The 27,822-nt window shown below is 46.8% G+C and overlaps 1 protein-coding gene across 2 annotated transcripts in view; it reads left to right on the top strand.

The window, feature by feature from the left end:
* HSD3B7 (hydroxy-delta-5-steroid dehydrogenase, 3 beta- and steroid delta-isomerase 7) overlaps positions 1–27,822 on the top strand; it is a 496,942-nt gene that overhangs the window by 63,586 nt on the left and 405,534 nt on the right. The window contains exon 1 of one of the 2 annotated variants that reach the window (XM_086932050.1): positions 8,861–8,995. The exons of the other annotated variant lie outside the window; for it this stretch is intronic. The gene's annotated coding sequence lies outside the window, so the exon portion shown is untranslated. Of the gene's footprint in view, positions 1–8,860; positions 8,996–27,822 lie in introns of those variants that run through there. 2 annotated transcript variants of the gene reach the window in all.

Raw genomic sequence — 27,822 nt, 5'->3', positions numbered from 1 at the left:
TATTACCCATCTCAATAGCACTTTACATAACTGTCTGAGGAAACACAGTGTCACTCCTGTATGTTACACAGAGATCTCTGCTGCAGTGGCCTTTACCCTCTGAACCTTCATTTCTAATGAGGCGACTGAAGGCAAGTGCGACCTCACAACTGGCTGCTGTTGAGAAAACCAGAAAGGTGTGCTTTCACCTATGAGTCTCGAGGCCTCTGATTATGAGAGGTTTAATTAATGGAATGGTAGCTTTCCAGGTTCTGCTAGTTCACTGAGGAGGCTTTGGCCTGCTTTCCGGAAGGAGGCCCTCTGGAGATCAGGCGGAAACAGCCCTGTGTAAGAAAGTGCTCCTTTTAGATGGTCACTCCCCACTTTTTTCTCCAAATGCTGCTGGTTAAGTCTGCTGCCTAGACCCCAGTGACTGTGCTTTCTCCCAAAACTGTTATGTTCGACTTGATAATACCCATAGGCAAAGACTTTACCCCCTTATAAGTTCCTAGTATATGGAACCAGGGGTACCCAGGACATAGGCGGTAAAGGGGTCATTAGGGCTGTAGCAGGGTCTTGTGCCACCCTGGGTGAGCCAGGCAATCTAATTACAGCAGGACTGCCATGGCAGACTGCAGTGACAGTGCAAACTGCTCAAACTTGACCATGTGTGGCACAGTCGATACACTATTTGTAATATATCAGACACCCCCTAAGGAAGGCCTCTTGAGCCCAGGATGAAGGGTGCAGTATATTAAAGGTGAGGGTATATAAGTAAACGCCTATTTGCCCCTATATTGGTGTTTCCCACTGGAAAGTACAATAAGTGAAAGCGGCCCATAGGATAATATGGGCTGCCACCAGGGCAGTCTCAAGGTTGGAAGCCCCATTATGGTACTGAAGAAAGACGTCATGCTTGGTATCAAACTACACACCTTCTCCCCTCTGACACAAATCTCGTGCCCTGGGTGATGTTGCATGCCCCCAAGTGGCAACCTTAGAGGTTGCCTGCCTAGTCGCCCCAGCTTTTATGTGCTCTGGTTGGCAAGCCTGTGTTTCCTGCACCTACTGCTGCCAAGACAGGATTCTGACCTCCTGCCAGGCAGTGTGATCACTCTCAGTAGTCCATAACAAAGGCTTGGGCACGAAGCAGGTCACACATCCCTCCTCCCAACAGCCTAGTGATGTGGCACATCAAGGCGGTGAGCTTCAAAGGCTACATCACCCATGATATGCATCAAGCTAACTCCCAGTGGAGGAAACTGCCCTCCCCCTGCCCCAGGCACATTTGCACAGGCAAGTAGGCCATTACTTATTGAAGCAGGTGTACACTCCTCCTTCCTTCCTGACTTGTCACACTTTCAGGGTGAGCAGACTGTTCTGTAAACAAAAATTTGATTTTGTCCATCTTTAGGTGGCAGAATAGGTGACCCACACCCGAATGTGGTCACCTTAGGAGCGGACTAGCTGCAGGGACAAGCTGCCCATTGGCTACTAGCTCCTACACACCTAACACCCTCAGACACCAGAAACTTATTTCTGAACAACCTGCATCGAAGAGGACAGAAAGAGAGCCCTGCACCAGCTACAACAAAACTTCCCCAAAGCAAAAGAGGCATACCCTGCACCTGTGGCAACACTCTTGGAACTGTCTGATCAAGACTTGTCCTAGGCTATTTCTCGGTTCTCCCAGCCAGAGGGACCCCGTGGAAGCCTGGAGCACCCTCAGACTCCCCAGGACTAGTGGCATGTGTCTCCTGCAAACTGCAGGTACAACAATGCTCCAGATTCGAAGAATCGCTGGAAATCGGGTCCTTCGAGGGATCACCCAAATCCAGATGGACTAGTGCACTGTGGAACTGTAGTCTTGCCTTCCACAAAGTCACAGGTAGCTACTGCGTTCCTTTGGGAGACCGGACATCGAAGTTACTTTCAGCACTGCTTACCGGTGCCAAGGTTTGTTGGTCGCCTGTCAGGCATCTGACCCCATTACTCAACATTGCATTAAGAGGGAATGCCATCCGACCTTCGACCAACGTCAGCAACCACACCGTTGTTGTGTTTTTGCTTCTTTTTACACAGCAGCAGCGTTTCAGTGGCAAAAGTAGTTCTCCCGCGGTTCCTGTTCAGGACCAAGGACAGCCAGGACAACTCTGCTCCCGGGCTCCTCGGGCCAAGTAAAATGTAACTGACTGTTGTGGCTTGGTCCTGTGACCTGCATCACCTTAACTCTGAAAGGGTTCAATGCAACTTGAACTGCAGGTTACCGATTGTCACTTGTATTTTTTTCTCAATGACTGCAATATTAACTTTTTACTGTATTATTTTGCACTGATTTTGTATTGCTTAAAAAATCTATATCTCCAGTTATATGTATGTTATTCCGCTCATTTTGGAGTCTAAATTAACATAAAAATACTCTCTAATTTGATAAATTGATGTCAGATTTCTCTTGAGTCATATCAATTAGTTACCATCCATATTGGTACTCTGAGATGCGCAAAACACGTTCCTCTAGAAAGCCTGACTGCTTTTTGCCACACTACCAGGTCTGAGCTAAGGATTTATTAGTGTGAATCCAATGACCATCTTTGGGGTATCGTGATAGTATTACATGATGAGGACTTACCCTCCCCACACCACATAATACTCCACTTTCCTTCACCCTATTTGCACAAGAGAGAGAATTACTGACCTGGTCAGAGATTCTGAAAGACCATTAGGCCTGGGGAAGAGTCAGTGGCTTGTCAGTCCAGTGCCCCTGAAACGAGACTGGGCCTGGGGCAGAGGCAGTTAATTGTCAGTCCAGTAACCCGGAAAGATAACTGGGCCTAGGGCAGAGTCAGTCGCTTGTCAGTCCAGGGCAGCTGAAAGATCGCTGGACCTAGGGCAGAGTCAGTCACTTGTCTGAAAAACTGCTGGACCTGGGGCAGAATCAGTCCCTTGTCAGTCCATAGCAGCTGAAAAACCGCTGGATCTGGTGTAGAGTCAGTCGCTTGTCAGCCCAGTGGTTCTGAAGTAGGACTAGGGAAGAGTCCGTCCAACACAGATCAGTGCAGTGTGCGTTTGGATATGACATGTGGATGTGTATGTGGGAGAGGTAGAGACTATGTACGAGAATCAATTATTGAACCAAAGTAATATTTAAGGACCATCTCCAAAGGCAATTGTATCAACTATTGCATTAACGTCACTTTTGGAGGTGATTCCTTCATACTCTGGGACAGAATCCATGAGGGGTGCCGAAGTTATAGAACATGAGTGGGATAGGGAGGTGACTGGATGGTGTTAGCAGTAACTTGACATGGAGAAGTCCACAAGCTTTGGGGATAAGGGCTTTCTCTGTGCAAATGTTTTAGTTTTTCCCATTGGAGGAAAGGGCCAACAAGTTGTCCCAATAAATCACCAACACTTTAGCTAGAACTAACTATTATTTACAAGGAGGGTCATAAAATAAATAACTGAAGCATGGCTGAAAGATGAGCGGTAAAAGCCAATGAGCGGGCTGCAACTGAGAATGATTTGCATTTCGAGCCAGAGGGATAACATGGCGGCTAGCTGAGAGACCTGGTTGTGAGCTCTCCCTCTCTGGTGGGGAAAAGTGCATGTGTTGGAGCACAAATGCAACACCTTAACTTGCCACGGCAGGCTTCAGTGTAACCCTAGGCTGTTTTGGCGGCTCAGTATTAAAGGACTTTTGTACACTCTCCGTAAACAGACATGATCATATAAGAAATAGAAAGCTCCTTAACCAAAACTCAATGAACCTCATACTAAACTGGATAGGACAAACCGACCTCAAGATCAACCCATCAACATTTGAGATTTCCCCCTGGTTTTACCATAAATTGAATCTCTGGGACAACTCTTTATGGCCCTGCAGTATGCGTGACAGCCCCATGCCTGTTCTGAAGGCTAGAGACTTGGGCATCACTCTGGACACCAAACTATATTTAGATAACCAGATCTTCAGTGTCACCAAAGCATGGTTTCGTCAAATGAAGCTATTGGAGAGAATTATGCCCTTACTGGCCTTCCCTTATAAAGTAATGGTAGCAAATGCATTTGTCCATGCCAGACTTGACTACAGCAATGCCATATTAATGTCCTTAATGTTCAGAAAATCTCTTACAACCTGCCGTTTACCCAGTGCTGCTTTCATGCTCTGCTGCCTGTGAGAGATACTAGTGCCAAAATACTCCTTTTTAAGTGGTTGTTTCGCTAAATAAAACCCCATAACATAAACAAACTCTTGCAAGAAGCAGCAAGAACCAAAACCAATTCTGGAATTCCCATATTATTATCTACTGATATAGAGTGATGAACCCTCATCTACCTAGTGTGGTATGCTTTGTCTGTGGGTTCTACGCGTAGCACTTGGGAAGCATCCAAAAGTATTGAGATTCACTAGCTGTACAATCTACTAGTTGTGGGTTCCCTAGTTGAGTGAGATAATGTCCCTTACATTAATGTGTATGTTCCCACTTTGATATACCTATGTTAAAATTGTGAATGGGTGAACTAAGTTTTTTTTTAATTTTTTACTAATGTCTCCCTACCACAAGAATAAAAACAGGACGGTAAAACGATAGACTCTGGTTCTCTTTTGTGTCAGCACGTTTCAGCGCCTTATGAGTTGAGGTGACTTTCTTAGGAATATAGGTACCTTACATTAAATATTGTGAAACAGTCCCTGGTTCATAGGGCATGCTATTCAAATGCAATAAATATATCTTTTGTTTTTTTCAAAACATGGGGTAACCTCAATGGAAACACCCCCTTCTTCATTGTAGTGGCACACCTAAGTCGTAAACAGTGCAAGCTTTCTGAATTACAGGGCAGGTGCAAATCAGGCAGCTGCGGGGCAAGCTTTGCTTCCTCACACAACACGTACATCATGGCAGTTGCGAAGCACATTTCCCACTCACACAGAATACAGCAAATGCAGTCTTCGATTCCACGCTGAATAGATCAGCAGGGAAGCTGGTAAAAAGCTTTTTCGCTCATAGAATGCATACTTTCTGATGAATATTTATAACTGCAGGTTTCTCACCTTTAGAATATCCCCTAGGTTTAAGACTGGATCAGGAAGATTTTTCAGCATAGGACCTGTTTGCCCGTAGGTGGATCTGCGTTGCTTTGCGTCGACTCCGATCTTCTCTGGAAGTGACTCTGAAGCTAACTATATTGAAGCGACCCAAGAGCACCCTCAGTGCAGTCTGTGCCTCCTGAACCCGCATTGGGTTCAGCTCTGAGTTCAGTGCCGAACCCATGCCCAGCACCACTATCCATGCCGGTTCCTCCCACATCTCTGCTGGCCCCAACGGGGGAGGAGGACGTCAATCTCATTGTCCTGTCCAACTCCGAACTGTATCTATCCACTGCACACTCACTCATCTCTCTGCATCAGCAATGCACTATCCCCAATAAGTGGGCCCCTTTTGAGGCATCACTAGCGATTTTGCTTGGGTAGCACATCGTCCGCATATAAGGTCATTTTATATTTCCCAGAGTCCAATTTAATGCCTGGCGAATCTGGCAGGCACAACGATCTATAAAAGGACGAACAGCCATGGCAAGAGGGACACACCTGTCTGGTGCCCTATAGTAACCTAAACACACCAGTTTTGAGGCCATTTAGTGCAATTCTAGCTATTGGGGGCTGGGGGGGGGGGGGGGGGGTAGCACGAAAACACCATCTTTAGAAATGGTGATCCAAACCCCATTTGCTGAAGAATCAGACCAATCCATTCAGTCAAAGGCCTTCTCTGCATCCAAGGATCTGGGAATCACAGGTATGCCCTTCAGTGAGGCCTTTTCAACCAAGTGCATTGCTGCCCAGTTGTTATCATGGGTCTGGCATCCCATTACAAAAATGCTCGGGTCCGGGTGAACCAAGAAGGGCAATACTTTGTCAAGGTGGGAGGCCAGTATTTTTGGATTGAGTTTGGCATCTATCTTAAGGAGCACCTTTGAACCATAGGAGACACACTGACTTAACATCCTTATCAGATTTTGGGAATAACTGTACAGGTAGCCTCGCTCATTGTATGCGTCGTGGCACCCGTACTTGCAAAATAATTAAAAATTAATTAAAGAAACCAGACATGTCCTCCCCGCAGGGCTTTAAGAGGGATGAAAAAACTGGGGGGTCTTTCAAAGGGGCGTGGTCAATGTAATTAAGGGCGTGGCTTAAAAACACGTAAGCTAAAAATCTGTGTTAAGCACAGTGTGCCGCCCGACTTGTATTTTGCTGCTTCTGTCATTGCATCCAGATATATGATGCAACAAGTCAGATCATACCTACAAGTCAGGACTATAGGATTTGTCAATGGTTGTTAGTTGCATAAGATAAATAGGCAGCAACTATGGCTTGTATAGAATATTGAAAAAGCTTCCACTTAAAACCCTGTGACACCACGACAATGTTGCTGCTCCTGAGGTTCAAAAAGAAAAGGGAAATCCAGAGAGAAAATGACTCTTTAAAGGATTTCCCTTCTAGAACACTCACCTGGCATGAGGTCATGCCATAACTTCTCCACTAGTGAGAAGTGAGCACGCGCACATCATGTGCCTGCTGTCACAGCAGTCCAGAAAAAAACAGGCCGCCTGTGCCAGGGCACAAAACAGAGCCCGATTGAGACCCGTTTCGAGGCCCCTTAAAAAACACTGCCGGTGCTCAGACCCGGCCCACTTAAAGCCCTCCCCCCCGTATATAACTGGGAGTAAAATTGTCTTATAGAATCCGCAATTAAAGCGTGTCCCGTTGAGGTTTGAAATGTTTACATATTCTTTCTCCGAGCCTTTTTTTCACGACAGAAAACCAGTTTTAAAAAATGTGCGGAATTCACAGTTGCCAGCAGCACCACACACTGTCAGGAGGCGGCCAGGCCCCTGCTATCGGAGGAAGATCAACAGGTGTATGCGAAGGAATGCCGGGAATGAAGGTCAAGGCCTCGTAAACTCGCTCCTCGCAAACTCGCTCCTCGCATTCCACCTCAGCCAGAGGTGCAGTGCTGAGAGGAATGTAGGCGCCGCGTCATTTGTAAAAAAAAAAAAAAAAAAATGCGGCGATCTAAGTTTTCCTCATGAGACTGCCGCCTGTAAAAGGGGGGGGGGGGGGGGGGGCAGACGTCTTGGATTCCCCCGGACGGTCCCGGTTTCCTGTGGTCTGTTCCAGTAGTTATAATTAAAAATAATAAATGTCTGGGTTTTGAGGGTAGGGTCTTGAGCGTGCATGTTCGTTTTTAAATACGAGTACAGGTCCCCTTTCCCCTCTCCTGTTACATCACCAAAGATAAGAGTGACCTGTTCTACACTAGTTCTAAAGAATCCCCTGCTGTGCTGCAGTGTTTCAGTGAAGTGGCCGCATCAGCATCTGGAAGACCCTCAGCTGTTGCCCAAGCTTTGCCTTTAACTTTAGCACAACTTGTGCGAGAGAAGGAAAGGGCTGATTTATTGAAAACTCTTCTTCGTGCTGTTTTCATTTGAACTGTAATTGGGGTTAGCAAAACTTTCATGCTATATCACGTTTTAAAAAGAGGCCCTTTTATGTTTTCTGTCTAGTTCCATATTGTAGCACACATGTTTTGGACGGATCCTTGTGCATCCCTACACCACCTTCCCTTCTATCTCGTAGGCGCCTTTGTACGCTCGTCAAGTCCTGGCTTTCTGGCACTTTCAGTTCTGTGTTTACCTTTTATAGATGCAAAACTACAAGTCCCAGAAAGCAACTAGACTGAATGAGCCACTTATGGGGCAACATGCCATCTCTATAATGTATTTGGTTTGTGGAACAAAGGGTACAATGCCTAAAACACAGATTTTGTTTGTCTTGCGAACCTACAGCCTTCTATAGGTTTGTGGGATGTGCCAATGTAGTCCTTATAGGGCACTCATTGAAATTGTTACATTTCGGCAGGTTTGACCTGCCAAAGTTTAGCGGGCCTTGAGATATTAAACGAATCTGATTATTGTATATGGTAAAGACCATTTAAGTTGTAATTCCAAACCGTGTGTAAACATTGATTTATGCTGGGGTCAGAATACATAGGCCACATCGTAATCAGAGCCTGTATGTAAATGTTCTATTTAATCATTGGTAGCTAGTAAGATAGGGGGTGGTGAGGCGAGGGTGGTCGAGCGTTTTGAATTAAAAAAAAATAAAATTCCTGATCTGCCATGTCTTTCCCGTGTCGAGTGAGTCTCTTCCAGGGACAAGGAAGTACCCTGGCTCCCCACAGCAAATCACAACTCTGCAATGCAGCGTTGTTATTGGTAAGCACCCAGGCTCCCCTGAGCCATTCACAAAGCTGCAATGTAGTGTTGTGATTGGTCTGAGCGCCGTGGTTCGGTGCTCAGCCCGGAAATGGGGCCTGGGGATGTTGTCCATGCAGGCTGTAATGCAGCCTGGGCGGAGAACATGCAGAGTGTGCATGACCTCTCAGGCCGGTCAAACATTCATGCACACTTTACAGAGTGCACAACCACTCCTTCTCCCCGACGTCTGGGGGGCCAAGCCTGACCATGTGAAAAATAAAATGATAACTTCAGGTATTACCATTTTATTTTTTTCATCTAAACTGCTCCGTGAGCGGAGGAGCCGCCACTACATTTAATTCCTCTTAATGCCATAATGTCTCTCTTTCCTATGTGTCAGTGCTTCTCTGTCCCTCAGACCATGCAAAATTAAACCCTACTGCTCCCATGTTTGCGTGCCGTCCAGGTTTTCAGTTTTCAAAATCTAAATGTGGTCACGCTACCCACCGGTCCTGTAGCCCTGTGTGAACGGAAGACAAGCCGCCTGCTTCTGCAGGGCCGGCCAACCAACTATCCTTGAACTTCGTCCACTCCCAGTGACCTTGAGAAGCGGTGACGTGCCTCCAGCTAGGACAAAGGTGAAGCCTGCACTGAACAGATAAGGGTCCGAGCCTCTAACGGCTTCCACAGCCCCAGCTGCTGCCAGATGTGCCGGAACTGCCCCTGAAAGGAGCCCATACCAGACGCTGCAGGAAAGGCGAGTACTCTGGGGCCTGACGGAATGCCATTACTTCGCAGCGAGGGCATGTTTAAACTGTAGCAGCCTCCTGGTCGCGTGCAGTGCGTGTGCGGGAGGGGGCGGGGCGTTAGCGGGAACTCTTTAACTGCCGAGAGGGAAGAAAGAAAGCCCCCCACCCCAGATCCTCCTGGAAAGGTGACAGGCGACTACTACGGCGCCTGCTTGAATGCCAATGTTTACTGTGAGGTCCGCTAACGGGCCCTCTCTGTGTGTACTCGGGGGCCTGCTCGTATCATTTACATTTGAGGATAAGTTGTTTCATAGGGAGTGCGGCAGAGGGGCAAGGAGAGCCCAGAAACACTGGAGGAGAGGGCAGAGGGGCGAGGAGAGCCCAGAAACACCGAAGGAGTGGGCAGAGGGCCGTTCAGAAACACTGGAGGAGAGGGCAGAGGGGCGAGGAGAGCCCAGAAACACTGGAGGAGAGGGCAGAGGGGCGAGGGGAGCCCAGAAGGAGGAGAGGGCAGAGGGGCGAGGGGAGCCCAGTAACACTGGAGGAGAGGGCAGAGGGGCGAGGAGAGCCCAGAAACACTGGAGGAGAGGGCAGAGAGGAGCGCAGAAACACTGGAGGAGAGGTCAGAGGGGCGAGGGGAGTCCAGATGGAGCAGAGGGCAGAGGGGCGAGGGGAGCCCAGAAACACTGGAGGAGAGGGCAGAGGGGCGAGGGGAGCCCAGAAACACTGGAGGAGAGGGCAGAGGGCGTTCAGAAACACCGGAGGGGAGGGCAGAGGGGCGAGGGCATTCCAGAAGGAGGAGAGGGCAGAGGGGCGAGCGGAGCCCTGAAAGACTGGAGAAGAGGGCAGAGGGGCGTGGGGAGCCCAGAAACACTGGAGGAGAGGGCAGAGGGGCGAGGGGAGCCCAGAAACACTGGAGGAGAGGGCAAAGGGGCGAGGAGAGCCCAGAAACACTGGAGGAGAGGGCAGAGAGGAGCGCAGAAACACTGGAGGAGAGGTCAGAGGGGCGAGGGGAGTCCAGATGGAGCAGAGGGCAGAGGGGCGAGGGGAGCCCAGAAACACTGGAGGAGAGGGCAGAGGGGCGAGGGGAGCCCAGAAACACTGGAGGAGAGGGCAGAGGGCGTTCAGAAACACCGGAGGGGAGGGCAGAGGGGCGAGGGCATTCCAGAAGGAGGAGAGGGCAGAGGGGCGAGGGGAGCCCAGTAACACTGGAGGAGAGGGCAGAGGGCGTTCAGAAACACCGGAGGGGAGGGCAGAGGGGCGAGGGCATTCCAGAAGGAGGAGAGGGCAGAGGGGCGAGCGGAGCCCTGAAACACTGGAGAAGAGGGCAGAGGGGCGTGGGGAGCCCAGAAACACTGGAGGAGAGGGCAGAGGGGCGAGGGGAGTCCAGAAGGAGGAGAGGGCAGAGGGGCGAGGGGAGCCCAGAAACACTGGAGGAGAGGGCAGAGGGGCGAGGAGAGCTCAGAAACACTGGAGGCGAGGGCAGAGGGGCGTCCAGAAATACTGGAGGAGAGGGCAGGCACTGCGGCAGGAAAGACGAGGTAGAAGCAGGTACTACTGCTTGAAAGAGGGGAGAGAGCAAGGACTGTCTGGGAAAGAGCAAGGAATGCATACTGCTATGGGACAGAGCGGATAGAGGCATTAGGTAAAGGGATTACACACAATTACAGGATGAATAATAACTATACTCGATAAACTCTATCTGTGGCTGAGTTCGTTCCATATTTCAAGACTCACTGCCTGATTTAGTGGAGGGTAATTTTGCGTACAACCCCCCAAAATGCGTTATGTTACTCATAGTCTCCCCTCTTCCCAATAAATGTGTTCCGATGGGTACACGTGGGGAGTAAGCTGTCTAGGCTTGAATTGAGCCAGGCTAGTCTAGGAGACTGGAAGCGTTTTTGAGTTTGTATCCTTAAATCTTAAAAGGAAGGACACCACTACCCTTATTACAGGTGGCTCAGGGATACTGCTCCAGGTCATTCTAACTTTCTCGTTACGCATGGGCCTAGAATTACTTTGTCCGCAAACTCCAGACCAGGTAATAGGAGCCCAGAGACACCACATCTGGTAGCCACTGTGCTGGTCTTACAGGGGCTATTACTGGTCTGAACAGAGCTTTAAGTGGGATGAAAAAACTGGAGGGTCCCTCAATGGGGTGTGGCCAATGTAATTAAGGGCGTGGCTTAAACACTTTTTAAAAACACTTCAACTAAAAATCTGTGCTTAGCATAGTGTACCGCCGGACTTGTATTTTGCTGTTTCTGTCATTGCATCCAGATATATGATACAACAAGTAACATACCTACAACAAGTCAGGGCTATTGGCTTTGTCAATGGTTGTTAATTGCTTAAGATAAATAAGCAGCAACTATGGCTTCTATTTAATATTGAAAAAGCTTCCACTTAAAGCCCTGGTGACACCACAACAATGTTGCTGCTCCTGAGTTTCAAAAAGAGTAGGGAGATCCAGAGCAAAAAATAACTTTTTAAAGGATTTCCCTTCCCCTACAACTCTCACCTGGCATGATGTCATGCCGTAACTTCTCCACTAGTGAGAAGTGTGAGCACACGCACACCGATGTGCCTGCTGTCACTGCAGTCCTGGAAAAAAACAGGCCAGGGCACAAAACAGAGCCCGATAGAGACCCGTTTCGAGGCCCCCTTTAAAAAACTGCCGGTGCTCAGACCCGGTGAGACCTGGCACACTTAAAACCCTTGGTCTGAATATTATTCCCCTAGGGAAAATAGCTCATAATCCCCGCATTTTGATACATGGATAGCTGCATCAATCGGAAATTCCAGCCCATCCAATATCCCCAACAAAAATATGGGAAACTGGTAATGAGGGCCTCAGACACTATCAAGGGTGGAAAAAGAGATTTGCTCTTGCGCAGGAGCAGTGAGTTCACCATTCACTTTGCAGGAGGCCTCTGTGTACTTTGGCAATGTTGGAGAGAGGATGGAAAGATTCAGGACCTGGACAACTTCTTTAGCATAGCAGTCAAATGGAAGTTGGATATCCAAAGTTCCACGTATACAGCAATGCAAGGGCCTGCGTATGTTCTTTAATCCCAACCTCGCACATTGGCTACTCCTGCAGGGGAAGCACACACCACTCTGCAAATGCACCCCCCATTTTAACCCTGCAGCATCTCCTGTTATATTTGTTCTGCAAACCAAACAAAGCTCTGTATATATGCCTCAGTCCTACCCTGCAGCATAGCTGCCATTCCTGTAAAGGGACCCACATTGCTTTACCAATGCTCTTCAACATTTACATGCAAACACCTTCTCTGGTGCATCTACTGGGAACACTCCAAGCCTGTGGGTGAATCTCAGTCCTATCCTGTAGACTTTAAGAGGCAGCTCTAGTAATACTGTTTTGTTTGGGGCGTTACACCAGCGGCCAAAGTTGAAACTCCTGAGGCCCAAAATGGACAATCATAAAGAGGGAAAGATTACCCTACATGTGTGTGTATAAGTATATTGGACCAATAAATGTAATTTTGGAAAGATAAATGATTGGATACAGATTTACACATGTATTACAATGGTGCAAATGTGCTATTACAACAGTAGAGTGTAACTTACTTGAGAACATACACATTAATGCCTCACAAATGCCATTGTAGAAAAACATTTTAGAAAAATTAAAATAGACCCCCAATTCTTATACCAGATACATTATGCTATTTATAACCACTTTCGAGTGAGGGAAGGGGCAAAGATACCCATAAGGGCTTTGCCTTTCATTAATCTTGCCCCTCCCAAAAATGAACAATAAAAATAAACAGCATATTACACTCTGCACATCCGCATATTTATTCACTGTACTCACACTTTTATATAGACATGGTTATGTGGTACATGAGAACCAGCAGAACTCGCCTGATATGCTCCTTTATTACTTACCGATAATGACATTACTCCTAGTCCATCTCCCTCGCCATCCTTCATTTTCCCTCCCGCCCTCCAGGTATGAAACAACTGAGTTTCTGGTTCAGCTTGTTTATGTACAGGAGGAAGGGGGGATGGGAGGAGCTTTTATTTGTGGGTAGGGGATGCCTGATTGGAGGCAGAGAAGTCTCATTTGTATTGAAGTATGGCGACGGAGGGACGCGGAGGTAATGCAAGTTATCCGACCTTTTGTAACATTATAGATGCTAGTCTCCCAATCTGTCTTTGTGCCTGTACTATGCTATATATCCAGTTGTTTGAAATGGTCATTATGCCCCGACGCCTTGATGTACCCGGCGTACAGCCATTGCTTGAAACGTTATTCTTCATGGCCCCATCCACCCCAGGGAGCGGTCTAGTTGCAGCCTTTGGTATGGAACATATTTACTTCAGCAACACTAGGACTGGCAGTGGCGGCCACCCTAAAATGAAAATGGGGGCCGTACGGCCGTGGGGGGTGGGAGAGAGGGGCAGGGCTGGAGAAAAGACTGACTCTGACGCCAGCCTTGGTGCTTTCTTAGCAGTCTCTTGGGAAAGCACGCTCCCTACCCAACCCAGACACAGTGGTGTAACGAAAAGTGAGGGGGCATCCCTGCACGGTACTTAGGGGGGCCCCCTCCGGGCTCAATCAGGAGCTCTCTCGGCCAGAGTTCAGTGCTGAGGGGGCCCCTTGGAGCTAGGGGCCCCCCAGCACTGCATGGGCTGCGGGGGCCTGTGTTACGCCTGCTCTCATGATGGTCTGCCACTCGGACAGTCCCTAGGAGCTTGCAGCTTTTCTCCAAACCGGCTGTAAACACAGCTGGGTTGGAGAAATAAAAATGTCCATGTCCAGGGCCGGACTGGGAACCAAAACCGGCCCTGGCAAAGTGCTTAGCCGGGCCCCCAAGGGATTGGGGGTGCAGCCAAGCTGTTTGCATGGGCCGGTTTCGGCCGATTTTGTTACAGAGACCGATTTTGCAGCTATGCTGCAAATAATGTCCCTGTAACAAAAACGGTCCCCAGGGGCCCAAACCTGGCACCCACCCTGGCGGCCCACCAGGGAAAAGCCCAGTGCCCGCTACGACTATGTAGGCCCTGCGCAGGTCTGTTTGACTTGCCTAAGACCAGCCGCGTAGCTAGGGGGGTGCGGGGGGGGCCGTCCGCCCCAGGCGGCACCATTGTGAGGGCGTCGGTCACGGTGACATCGCTGCACTAGCCCGTTGCGGCGGCCTTTATAATTTATTTGGGGACACTCACTGACTACTACTGTCAGTCAGTGTACCCAAATAAAATATAAAGGCCGCAGGAACAGGCCAGTACAGCGCGGCCGCCCAGCCGTTTGAAGTGCAAGTCAAGCGCTGCGCAGCAGCACCGCACGTCACGTGGATGCGCAAGCGCATACCTACCATCTGAATCATTGCCCTGACAGGCTGTGGCTTTCCTTCCCAGGAAACAGAGGGGGTGGGATCATCGCTGCAGGAAGCAGGACGTCGGGGGGAAAATTTAGGGTGTGTGTGAAAGGAGCGCGAGGGCAGGGCCCGGCAAACTGGATTCCGAAGACCATGGAGGTAAATTGATGGATGTTTTTGAGATTGTAGGCCCAAAATGACATCATCACATAATCCTGGACGATCGGAATGAATGGCAGTGCGGTCATCTAGACCAGAGGATATTACGAGGAATAAAAGATTTACTTTTTTGAAAACGGCGCCAACACTGATCTCATTAATACAAATCACCCACAAGCCTATCAAAGTGGTGTGATGTTGTCAATCAGTAACCCCGGTTATTCTATTTACATTCCCAAGCCCTATATTCCGAAGCTAGCAAATCATTTTCTTTTCTTGGCAGCCTGTTCCGCCTTCGGTGGTGAGTGTGTAATTTACACTGATTTCCCAAAAGCTATATAATGGTTCCAACAAGCAAGCAGGCTGAAGTTGAATTGAGGGCAGTGGCATACCTCCTGTGGGGGCTGTGTTACGCCCCTGATTGGGCGGCTTTTCTGTGTGATATTTAGTCGTGTTTCAATTGTGAGGCCAGAGGGAAGGGTCCTCTGTTTGTAAAACCTGTGTTGTCGAGAATTACTTTAGCCAGAACTCAAACATAACATGTGGGGTTTGAAAACATTCCCAAACGTGTCGAGGTACTAAGGCTGCTGTGACAGAGAAAATCGCCCTGTGCCAAAATGAACACCTGCCTATACAGGGAATTAACTCTGCATTCATGTCTTGTGCCTGTGTACAATTAACCCACTGCTCCATCGGGGATTAATGGCTGTGATGCGCCCCGCACGAGGCGGTTACACTCCAGGCACAACCCTGTCCACGTCGTGATGAACGGACTGTTCCAGACTTAACATATCAAATGTCCGTGCGCAGTTTGAGGTGTTTTCAGTGTTTCAGGCGCACCTGCTGGCCTCAGGTTGCAGGATCCCAGAGGGAATGACACCCCTCTTTCCAGACCCCTGCACTCCAGACATGAACGTTAACTGTTTCCCTGCAGTTGTCATGCCAATGAAAAGAGACGGATGAACACTAACGAACTCTTGCTGTAGAGTTTCTGCCGTGGATTAGCAATATACAAATACAACGCTGCTAATATCTTATTTACTGGTACTATATTTACCTCCCCCAGAAGGAAGATAGGCTGAGCCAGCTTTGCTGGGGTTCGATCTCAACTTTTGGTGTGAGTGGACCACGGATGTCAGCAGCGGGTGTTTAACTCATGCAAAGTAACACAAAATGTCCCTTAACTTGACGCATGTAGGGAAAGAGTTAACTTTTATTTGCACTGTTAGACACCGTTAGCACAAAGTGTGATGTAAAGCGAAGTCACTAGACACTCGAGAGTCGAATCACAAAACGTTGTGGCGGGCGCTACCACTACTCCTTGGTAGTAAACAAAACAGTGGGAGCCCTAAACGCCTTTCACCCCTGTACCATGACATGTGGGGTTATTGGGGGTAGGATTGTGGGGCAAGCTTCCATCCTTTTTTTAAAGCGCTCTGATATCCTTCGGGATCTTGTTTGCGCTATATAAAACTTTATAAATAAAATAAAATAAATTATTATGTGTATCTCTCTTGACAGCATGATTTCCTACCTGCCTATCCCTTGACGCCTGTCCCAAGCTATCTTTTTCTGTCTGTATGCCAGCCCACCTCTATGCTTCTCCATTTCCCCCCTTTCTGTCTATCTTTTATCTCTGTCTCACTGTTTGTATTTTTTCCTAGTTGCCTTTCTTCTTCTTCTACTGTTGACTGCCTGTGTCTGCCATCTCCACTATCTCTTTCCCTCTGTCTGCTTACTTTCCACCTGTCTGACTCCCTATCTGTCTTTGTTTCTGCCCCTTTGTTTCTGACTTCCTTTCTGCCTGTCTCCCCCTCTCTAGTTCTGTCTGTCACTGTCTCTGATTATCTTTCTGTCCATCTCTTTCCCTCTAAATGTGTCCCTCAAAATGTGTCTATCTTGCCTCCACTCTGACCACTCTTTCTGTCTTCCACCTGTCTGTCTTTAGCTACTCTGCCTGCCTCTCCCTCTCAGTTTATCTGTACATGTCCCCGGTATATATCTTCAACCTCTGTCCAACTTTATCTGATTCCACTGTTCGCCTCTCCCTGCCAGTCTGCCCCCTCTTTGCTTGTATTTTCTTTTTTATGTTTGAAAGCTTTATTGAAGTAAATAATCAATCCAACAAGGTAACACCAGCATATATAAATGAGGAAGAGGGAGTATGATAAAAGGATAAAAATAAAGCTGATGGTACAAATGAGGAAAAAAGCATTTTAAGCATTTTTAAGAGGGGGGGGAAAGGAGGGAGGGAAAAAAGGGAGGGGGAGTGAGAAAAAACCTAGCAATAAGTCATAAACGGAAAATTGCAGTAATTATGAACAACAAGCATAAGAAAGTACAGTAAAGGCACCAATGACTATAAATAACGATAAATATATGATCTAAAAGGCATTAAATAACATATTATGAAGTATAAAACGGCATAAGTGAGAGAGTAAGTAAAATGAGTAGGTATTGGAGTATACTTATTCAAGGGGGCTTAAAGTTGGCAGAGGAAAATGTAGAGGGTTTGGTCTTGGCAGCTTGATCCAAATGTAAAGTTAAGGGCAACCAGTATAAGTCAACATTACGAGAGGGTTTGCACATGGCTGCGAAGGCTACGTCAAGCCTATGGGAGTGGCAGAGTAAGTTCCACCAACAAACCATGGAAAGTTTGTGTAGAGACTTCCAGTTGGAAGAAATGTGTTGGAGGGCAAGGGCAAGCATGAGGTCAAAGAGACCTCTCGAGTGTGGTGGGAGGTCAAGAGAATCAGACAGACTGCCTAGAAACACCAAGGAAGCTGAGAAAGGGATAGAGAAGTGAAAGATATGAGAAATACGGGTCCACACCTGTGTCCAGAAAAGGCGGACGGAAGGACAGAGAAAGAAAAGGTGAAAGGAATCTGCATTGGCAGCTTTGCAAGTCCAGCAAACAGCACTAGAAGAGGGCACGAAACGGGATAAGGAAAGAGGAGAAAAGTAGAGTCTATGATAAAAGAAAAAGAGAGATTGAGTCAGAGAGGCATTGCGGGAGGTTTTGAGAGATTTAGCCCAAATTTTATCCCAAAGAGAAATCGGCCATATAGAATCGAGATCTTTCTCCCAAGAGAGTTCTAATTTCGATTTGGGGCGGTCAGGGTCAGAAGCAGAGAAAAATCGGTAGATAAGGGAGGCCTTAGGGACAGCAGAAAGAAGGGTAAGTAAAGAAGAAGATGATGGAGGTGAGGCGGCAGAATCGAGAGAGTAGTATCGTTCAAGGACAGTTTCCATAAGAATGAAGTATTTCTTGTATTTTCTAATGTCTGTCTTTCAACCTCCATCGGTCTCTCCCCATCTCCGTCCCTCTCCCCATATCTGTATGCCTCCTTCTCCCTGTTTCCCTGCCTGTCTGCTCCACCAACCCCACCCCCACCTCACCATCCCTGTTTCTCCCCTCTGCCTGTCATTCATTCTTGTCTAACACAGTGCTTAATTTGAGCCGGAGATTTCCGGTGCACTGCACTGCACTTTATTCTCAATACTAGCTCTAACAGTGGTGGTGCTGTTTATCAAATGTTGAGATAAGCAAACAGTGTTTAATAGTTGAACATATATTAAAAATGGATAATGTCGGCCACTAGTGTCATTCGTATACCTTTGGGTGGCCTCGAGTATTCAGAATGTTGACGCTTGTAGAAGTGAGAGGGTTATTAGTTGTGCTGGTACTGTCACTGGCAGCACTGGTGGGGCAATGGGTGGTGCAAGCTGCAGGGGCCCACCGTGAAGGGCCATGCTACTGACAGTGTACCCAAATAAATTATAAAGGCCGTCGCAACAGGCCAGTGCAGCGCGGCCGCCGTTTGAAGAGCAAGCGCTGCGCAGCAGCACCGCACGTCATGTGACTTCCTGCTGCTGCCCGATGCGGCATCAACAGGTGTCTGCAGTGCCTGAGTGAGACTTAAGTTGGGGAGGCCCCAGGGGCAATGAGCGCGCCTTGCACCGCAGGAATTATTTTCAAAGGTAACTATTAGCGATGATACTACGTGTCTCTCGGACCTCTTTCAGGTGCTCGCCATCCTTTTTCCCCAGCACCCCCGAGGGGGGCGGCAATCTGAAGGAGAGCCCCGGGCGCCACAAGCTCTAGCTACGCCCCTGCCTAAGACGTCCGTCCAAACTTACATACGCACTTCTAAGTGCCCAACACTCATCCCGGCCTGCCCTACACGCATGCCTAAACCAGTCACAGAAAAATAAAATGATGTTTTATTATCATTACAGAGGAGCCACCCCTGGCACTGGATGAGCTCCCGGAGGGACTCTGGACTTAGGAGAGTTTTGGAGTCAGCGGGAGAGAGTACCATAGACTTTTGACTCGCAGTAACCTGGAATGCTCCTGAGTCCTCCTGACAGAACAAAACAGAGCACAAAAAACGTAGCCGGAAGACTGACAATAAAAGAAAAAATAATATTAATATTTTATGGCGTACATAGCCCTCAATAAAGTGTCTTAAATAATAGCCGAGCATCTTTTCAAGGTAAACGAATAAGTACCGCTCCCTTTCCTAATGGTAACTTTTGAGTCCCTCCTCCAGTGGTCCTTAATCTACTGAGCTATCCCCCCAGAAGATACTGTATTTGTGCAAAAGGACTGAACCCCACCAAAGCTGCGCGTTTCAAAGGAAGCGTATGAGTCAGTTACTTCTCAGAAGGGGCCCGGAAGCGGAATTAAGCCATTTCCTCGGCCCAGTGCCTGTTCTCACACCCCACCTGTCTGTGACGGCGCTTCCGGGAGAGCTGACTGCTGCTGGAAGTGCGAATGGAGCACTTCCTTATACCTCAAAAGCACGATCGAAAACACATTAGCGAGTACTCTCAAAGCCAGTAGGTCTGGTGTTGTCTGCCTGCTTTGTCAATGTTTGTTTTGTTATGACATGATTTTATTTTTTACATTACTTTGTTGTTGGGGGATCTGCTAGCCCTTGGCATTGTTTAAAAAATAAATTGTTTGCTGAAAGACAAAATACATACTTAGTTTAAAAAAGTGCACATTGCTATAGTTGTCAACAGTCCTAAAGTGAACTGCTTTGCTTATTATGGATGTGCTTTGCGTGAAAGGGGAGGATGTAGTCGCTCATAGTGAAGTTAACCAATGACTAAAGTAGGCTGACCCACCGCCGGTGTTGCTGTAGTTGGTGGAAGAAAATATGAAGGACACCAAAAACGGAAATTGCAAGAGTTCCCTTGAGTCTAAATTAATTCAGGTTTACATGAACATACCTCAAAATACACAAAGTACAATCATATTATACACCAAAGATTGAAAGTTAAAAGATTATTTATTATGTATACATTGAAATAAAAACAACAGTGTAGGGCTAACTAATCTAATGCCCTGATCTAAAATAAATAAAACGAACAAAACAATCAATTATGGCCTGCACACTTGAGGCCAGAGACAGAAGGAGTAAAACATAGAAATTGTTAAATACAGGTTGTACATTCGGACTCCTTGTACTTCCACCAATGTTTTGCTACTACAGAATCTGTGCATCAACATCAATGTCGGAGTCTTGAATTATACCAGGAATTAGCGTTGACGCGTTTCGGTGGATTCTAGTGATAATGGCCACCTTTATGAAGACTTTCTGTTTTTCTGTCACACCAAGGGGGTCAGTTAGATCTCCCTATAATAAATATACATACAGTTAGAGTGATGCGTAAAATCTTTTATGCTTCCTCATTATTAGAGAAATATAGGCATAAGCAGCTAACATCAACCACATCTTTAAAGCCAGCGGTGACCCTAACTTGATAAGTCAATAGTACTACATTATGACACTTTACTGTGTTCACAGTCGATTAGATTTCCCTCTGCTACATGTACATACAATTAAGCTCACACATGCAATCCTTACACTTCATCCTTCTTAGAGAAAAACAGGCAATGGCGCTATCATCTATCCCATTTTTATTGCCCATATTATCCCAACTCAATACAACAGTATTGCTACAATATAACATTTAAAAATTGTTCTCGTAGATCCATCCTTAACTCAAACGGATGTATTTGATGTACCAGATCTTAAAAATCTGCTGGCCTATGTCAAACGGGGAAGAGCGCTCGTTAACTTAATTCCTTATGTTGACTATTGTGCCTGAGAGCCAGCTGATGGGGGATCTTGTTATAATATACTCTTACCCTTGTTTGACGGGTAGCTTGTATTCTAGATATCAATCTCTGCAACCCTTATTTCCAAGTGGTCTAGTGAGAGTCGTCGAATCTGTGGAATCAGTTCTCTGCCCTAAATGGGGGCTATGCAAAAATCATAATCGTAACTCGCTAAATTGCATTGTTGTCCCATTTCGTGAAACTAGGCTGTTAGTCTAGAGCATACCTGTTGTGGGACGAGAGACACTGAGGCAAAATATTGCGCTGATCCAAGTTAAAACCAATTCTTGTTTAAAAAGAGTTTTTCCATGATATGGCTAATACTCATGTCCCTGTTGACCTAATGGGGGAGAAAGGAGAAATGAGGCTATTATTCATAAAACATGTTACTCCTTCTTCCCTGGCTCTCTATCAGAGAAATGCTCTATGAGAGAAGCATACCTGCAGCGGCAGCTGTTTTTGATAGGCTTCTCCCGCCTAGCGTATATAGCTGTGGGTAGATGCCGTCTCTCTCGCTGTCAGGGGTCAGGGATGCTGCAGCTGCCTTCAAAATTAATTAGCATAGTGCCGCGTTAATCTAAATCTTACAGCAAGGAAAGTTGCATACTTCCAAACTATCGGCGTAAAGTCCGCGACTTGTCCTTACCTATAAAGCACTGACTGCTCCGGCATCTTCTGGGGTTCCGTAGCGAATGCACGGATGTTTCGCGCCGGCCCAGTTTAAATTCCTATCTAAGGTCTGTAATTGGTCTATTGACCGCGCCCTAGTGGGCCTATCACGATCGGACTATTCAAGTGTGCGGCATTAGTATAGAGCAGCTGAGAATTTTTAAGGCTGATTCGTCATCACATAATCTAAGCCTCGCCCCTCATGCTCCCTGGATGTGTTCCCTTTCTGGTTCGGATCTAAATAATTAGTTAGGGACGGCACCTAATCTGACAGGCCGTTCCATTGGTCTTCAAGAGTATCCTATACGCGTTCACCAACGGGATGTGTGTTTAAAGCAGAGTTACGCTGTATGTTATGGGTACCCCATTGGATGATGCTAATCTCTACTATGACGGTATTTTAAACCCTTCCTAGTGGGCACGTTTTGCTAAGGGACGCAATTTTTCATACATCGATGACACCAAAAACGACCAATGGATGAAGAGGGCAGACTGAAAGCCCCTATAAGTATACCTATGATTAATACAGACACATATGGCGATTGCTCGTAGGCTCGAGACGGCAAACTTCTGGGGTTCCCATTCTCCATAAAACTATTTCTGACCTCCCACGGGTGCAGATTTGTGCCTTTTTGGAATTTACAATAGCATTCCGGGTTATGCTTAAACATCTGTAATAGTTACAGTTTGTAGAGATGTTCTCTTCCTCTTTTGGGAAACATTTTATTTCTGGCCTTGACAGGACAACAGGTCTAACTTATTACCTTAGGAAGGAAGCCAGGGAGGAGTTTGTGACTACCCTCAAACATTTAGTTTGGCGGTATTGACAACCTCACCGAGCATTCCTGTCCTATAATGGCCTTTCACCAGTGCTTTAAATGGGCAGGTACTGCCCTCCAGTACTGAATACGTACACTTCTTTAATTTGAATGGGCAAATGCCTACACTTCTCAGCACTGCTGCAATACGTTTAATGGGAGAGCACCGGCACTTCTCAGGAGCAAACAGGTGCTCGAAATAGAATCCACTCTTCCATATTTCCATTGAAAGCCCTGCCACGCACCAACCCACTTCAAAGATATTTTCACATGAAAATCTCTGCAAGCATTAAAACACCGTTCTCAATTTCAAAAGTATTTTTTTCACTATTATGATAGCCTATTTACACAAGTTTGTGTGGTTCACATGCAAATGGCGTACACAATTGAGCCATGTGGCTAGTTTGTGTCAGTAAAGCTTTGCAGGACATGCATATCCACCTATTGGGTGGGCAACGGGAATTATGAGATTGCACGGTTGCTGGGTTTTATGCCTAATTATGGTTTTGCCGCACTTCTGGATAATTTGCAGATTTTAACAAATAATGTGTTTCTTGCTTAGACAGAATCAAAAGTTACCAAAATCGTTGCCACACCTGTTGCCGCGTAGGGGCAGTCTGTTGTATGGTGGCAGATTACCTTCGAGTTTATTTAGGCATTAAGCTGAGGCTAATGAGCTTGGTGGACCAGTCATTTAGGCAGGTTTAAGAGGGGCCATTAAAGACCTGTCAGGAAAAAAAATCCCGGGAACCGATAGACTATATGTTGAGTTCTACCAGAAATATGCTGCACTGCTCACCACTTGTTGGAACCGTACTAGGAGGTAGTAGATTGGGGCCCGCTGCCTGCCACCTCCTGGGAGGCTATCATTGAGTCTACCTGAAACCGGGTATGGAGTCTGACTTATCCTCAAATAGGACTTTATTCATATTAAATCTGTTGCATAAAATGATTAGCGACATTTTGGCAGACCGTCTCTACTCACACCTCCTGCTGTTGATACACGAAGTTCAGAATGGCTTCATCCCTTAGCAAAATACTTCTCTAAATATTAGGAGGCATTTTAATGTACTTGAGGAAACACCTGCAGGATTGTATTCTGACCCAGTTATTCTCTCATTGGCCTTGCAAAAGGTGTTCGATACGCTCAAGTGGAGCATCCTGCGTGCAGTGATGAAGCACATGGCTCTATGGGTGGGTACATCGTAGTGTGATAATCTTATCACTAAAGAATGAGCTCATTCAACTTGAAACATGGGGGGTTTCTTCTCTAGATTTACAATTTTCAAAAACACGTATTCTGTTATTTCTGCAATGCCTTCTTTAATGAGCAAAAGGCTTATTCTTCAAGTTTGATTCTTTCATATCATAAATCACTTCATCATAATGGATTGATAGTTTACTATACTATACCCAATGCATTTCGGGTCTTCTACAATGCCCCTTCGTCAGGGGTCTGTTAAGAAGAAAACAAATACAGGACCTTAGCATTCAGATTTGCATAATACATTAAATTCACTGTGGTGCATTCAAAAACGTGGACCTTATACGAGGAAATGTGCGCTAGAATAGGTGATAGAGGTGAAATAAGTGAAAGAGATACTTTAGGACTCGTGGAGGTGACGAACACAGATGCTGAAACTTGTGGCACGAAGATAGTGCTGGTGGTAGGGGATAAGTGCTCGAAAGGGTCACAAATATCACAGAACAGTGCCTGTGCTTCCGAGGGCTCAAACGAGTGAAAAAGTGAATGCTCGAAAAAATTAGAGGCTTACTGCAGTGAGCGCGTGTGTACGTGGTGACGATAAACACTGCTTCCGTGTTGGCGAAGTTGCGATAACCTGCCCATGCTTTTTGCTCATTAAAGAAGGCATTGAAGAAATAACAGATTACGTGTTGTTTTTGAAAATTGTAAATCTAGAGAAGAAACCCCCTATGTTTCAAGTTGAATGAGCACATTCTTTAGTGATAAGATTATCACACTACGATATACTATGGAAGGCACTGACAGACACAGTGTGACAAGAATAGCGCTAAGAGGAATCTTTGAATCATCGTGTGTTAATGAGTGCACGGAGATAACATATGATTTATCTATGGGTGGGTACCTCACAACTAGATGAATGCAATGTGCACCGAAGCAGGAATTCACACTGTAGGTGATTGCTATGAATAGTGGAAGTTCAGTGAATTTGAAATCATGGTTGACAATGACTGACTACCGGAATCCCAGGTCTTGGTGTACACTGCCCTGCGGAGGTCTCTGGGGGCTCTGTCGAGAGGACCATCACACTGAATCGCCAATGCATGAGACACTGCACGTTTTACTCACCTTTGTGGTTGGTCGTAAATTGATATCATGGCTTTATAGATCCCTGCAATCCATGAATCATCCATGACTAGGAACATATTGACGAAGTTGATAACCTACTGGGAGGGCGAAGTGAGGAGGGAGTTGAGGGACAAGGAATGGGCTGTTGTGCTGGACCATTCACATCCGGTATCTAGGAACTCCAGGTTCATCTTCCTGCATCCTGCCTGCCTCAAGTCATGGTTGGGACTGACAATAAGCAATGTCCTAGGTGTGCACTGATAGATGTAGATTTCTTCCATATGACATGGACTTGCCAACAGTAGCAGCCTTCTAGCACGTGGTCACTCTTGAGCTAGAGAGGACAGTGCGGAGGATGGACTTTGTACTTTTTATATATGCCTGGTGGGCTTGTATGCACATCCTTGGAAGTAAAGGTTGAGCTCCAGGTTTCTGGATCTGGCCTTGGTACTTGCGAGGCATGCCATAGCGATGCATGGGGATCTCCGAGGGCCCACATAGGTGCAGGTCGAAGTCAGGAAGTGGGCTACAGTGGAAGGTGTGGCATTGCGTGACTAGGAACAGCTGGTGCTGTGTAAACAGTCAATCACCAACCTATGGTTATACCTGGTAACCTCATTCACTGATCCCCTGAGTAAACATGGTTGTCATGGCCATCAGGTGCACTTTCATCACTGGGGAGGGCATGAACTGGCATTTGAGAGACTTTAGATGCAAGTGCTCATGTGGAGGCGGGAGGAGATATCCAGAGGTAGTAGCATCAGGTGAGAGATGAATACTGCACTGGGCTGAGCCAAAACGTGATTGACAAAGTCTCAAGCCAGTAGTTGAAACAGGCGAATTCAAAACCTGCATCTTGTGTATTGTTAGCAGTCAGTCTATTTTGTAGCTGCACTGTAAAAAAAAAATATTTGGAAAAGGCAATGAACCTTAAACTAGGATGAGTTGTAAGCAGGTCCACTGAAATCATGCAATTCTGTGGCCACAGCTCTTTGCCCATAATTAAGGATTTGCCGCATTTGACATAATCCATCATTTTCTGCATAATCTGCAGATACAAAAAAAATATTTGTAGCTCAAATGGAACAAAAGTTACTAAAAACAGGGCGATATGTGTGTGCGCATGTAAAAGACCGTTTACAAAGGTTAACTGGTTATATTTTGAGATGCTTATTTATTAATTTGGCGGTTAAACTGATACTTATGGAATGAAATCTTTGCCCACACAGTATTATCACCCGTAAAAATGACAAAATATGGAGGCATTACTATCAGAAAAAGGTGCTGCATTATGCCCATAATTAGCTTTTTTTCATGTCACATAAGTTAGTCAGCCCTGCCGCATAACTTGGTTCTTCCTGCCGCATATTTGCAGTGGCCCTGCTTGTAAGTGAGTTATCGTGTTTGCTCTGGTTTGACTCAATTTAGTGAAGATACCAAAACACACACCTCGCCAAAAGCTGAATAGTTTGCACGTCAGAGCATGCTGGAACTGAGGAAATAAAGGAACTCCATGTAAATCACTTGAGGTTCAGTTATAACCTTTAGATAGTTAATACTAGAAGCATGTCCTGCTTTACCAAATTCCACCAGGCCTCATTGCGGACTGAGCCATTACTGAAGCAATGGCCTGCCGAGGTAGTGCTCAGTATCTTGTATCTGGTGGTCAATCAAAACACAATTCATTGGCGTAACGAAACCGGAGCGGGCCCCCCTTCAAGGTACGTGGACCCAATCAGGAGCTCTCAGACCAGAGTACTGGGCTGAATGGACCCCCTGGAGCGTGTGGACATCCCCCCCCCTCCCGCCCGACCGCGGGGGCTGCGGGGGCCTGTGTTACGCCACTGATCCAATTGTCCAGAGGGGAATCTTCTTGCGTTCAGTTCAATTCTCAGTCAAACAAGGGTGACACACATTGTGGTGAAGCGGTGGACTCTCTCCAGCTAGGCACAATGCCAAAGATGTCTAGCAGAGTCCAAGACTGCTGAGAGATAACTAGCTTCTGGGAGGGGTGACCGCAAGGCCGCAGTATCAGTGTGCAGGAAGCTGCAGTTACAGTAATAAGAGCTTAGTGTCTGGACCCAGGCCAACCCTTGAGCTGCAGGCGAGGGGGGAGAATGTGTAATGGAAGTGATACAGTGATGTGAACAATATATCCAATGCAATTTAACATATGACCATGTTATTGTATCCATTGCATTGTATATTTTTGAGGAATGACATATGTTTGATGCTCTGGCCAGGACCCAAGGTCCCGTGGCTAGTGGAGGTCACCTGAGAGAGCTTTGGAAGCGTACAGTGATGTGATTGGGCCGTTTGACAGGGATGTCCAACCATGGTCCAGCATCCGATGTCCTTATCATTCCTATGCACTGGCATAGATTTTAAAAGTGTCTCTATGGCTAAGCTAGTGTGTTAGTCGGGGTCTTATTATATTAGGCAGTGCACCCAGAAGCCAACCGTTGGTGTCTGCAAGGGTCTTGTGGGGATTGGGATACTACCAGAGCTCGGTATGTCTTTCCATCATGGCCTTGTTCAGGGAGGTATATGTGTACACAGCTGTCTGTGTAGCCATGTCCCCTCAGAATGCCATGTGTTGAAGTGGAGTTAATGCCTGTTTCCCTAGCTTTGAGCTTTGAGCAAGATGCCCCTACTTGTTCTGGGTGCATCATCATTCCTGAGGCCCACCTGGCTAGGACTGAGGTGGCCCCTAATAAAAGCCTTCGGAACAGCATTATCCACAACCACATTGGGCCTTCTATGCACTCCCAGGACTGGGAAAAGCCACATGAAGGGCCGTGGGGCTAGGCGTACGCTGATAAGGTCTCAAGCACCAAGAGAACCTGTTGGGAAGTGGGAGCTATGTAGATGTCTTATGCTAAGCTAGCATCCCTCCCAAGTTGGCAATTCTCCTTGTGTGGCTGAGCGCCAGCTCAAAAGCCATGTTACCTACTTTCAGCACTCCTCAGCTATGGTTGAGGGGAGGGCAGGGCTGGGTAGGCACAACTCTGCTCACACCTCTACCCATAGGAGCACATATATTGTGGTCTAGTGTGATAGACTCAGGGGGCAATTAGAGATCTACCTGCACTGTGGCAGTAATAGATTTAATACAGGATGGCAGAAGGATGTGTGGATCCATCTGCCCATTCTGTTCGTAGTAGGGTTTCCACTACAACCCACAGATAGAGGAGATCTTTTTTAGATGGAGACAGTTCATACCACATAAAAATAGGCGCAGACTTCTCTTTGTAGCTCTTATTCTTGTCCTGTGCCCTCTTTCAGCTGGTATTATGATATTCCTCTTTGCAAACCGATTTTGGACTTTTATTTGACAACTTTTTGCTGTCTGTGAGTTTCAGCCTTGGTTTGCTCGAAG

This window comes from Lissotriton vulgaris, chromosome 7 (genome assembly GCF_964263255.1).
Source record: "Lissotriton vulgaris chromosome 7, aLisVul1.2, whole genome shotgun sequence".
Taxonomy (NCBI): Eukaryota; Metazoa; Chordata; class Amphibia; order Caudata; family Salamandridae; genus Lissotriton; species Lissotriton vulgaris.
Note: the sequence above shows the minus strand (reverse complement) of the source record. Positions and strands in the feature narration are given on the sequence as shown.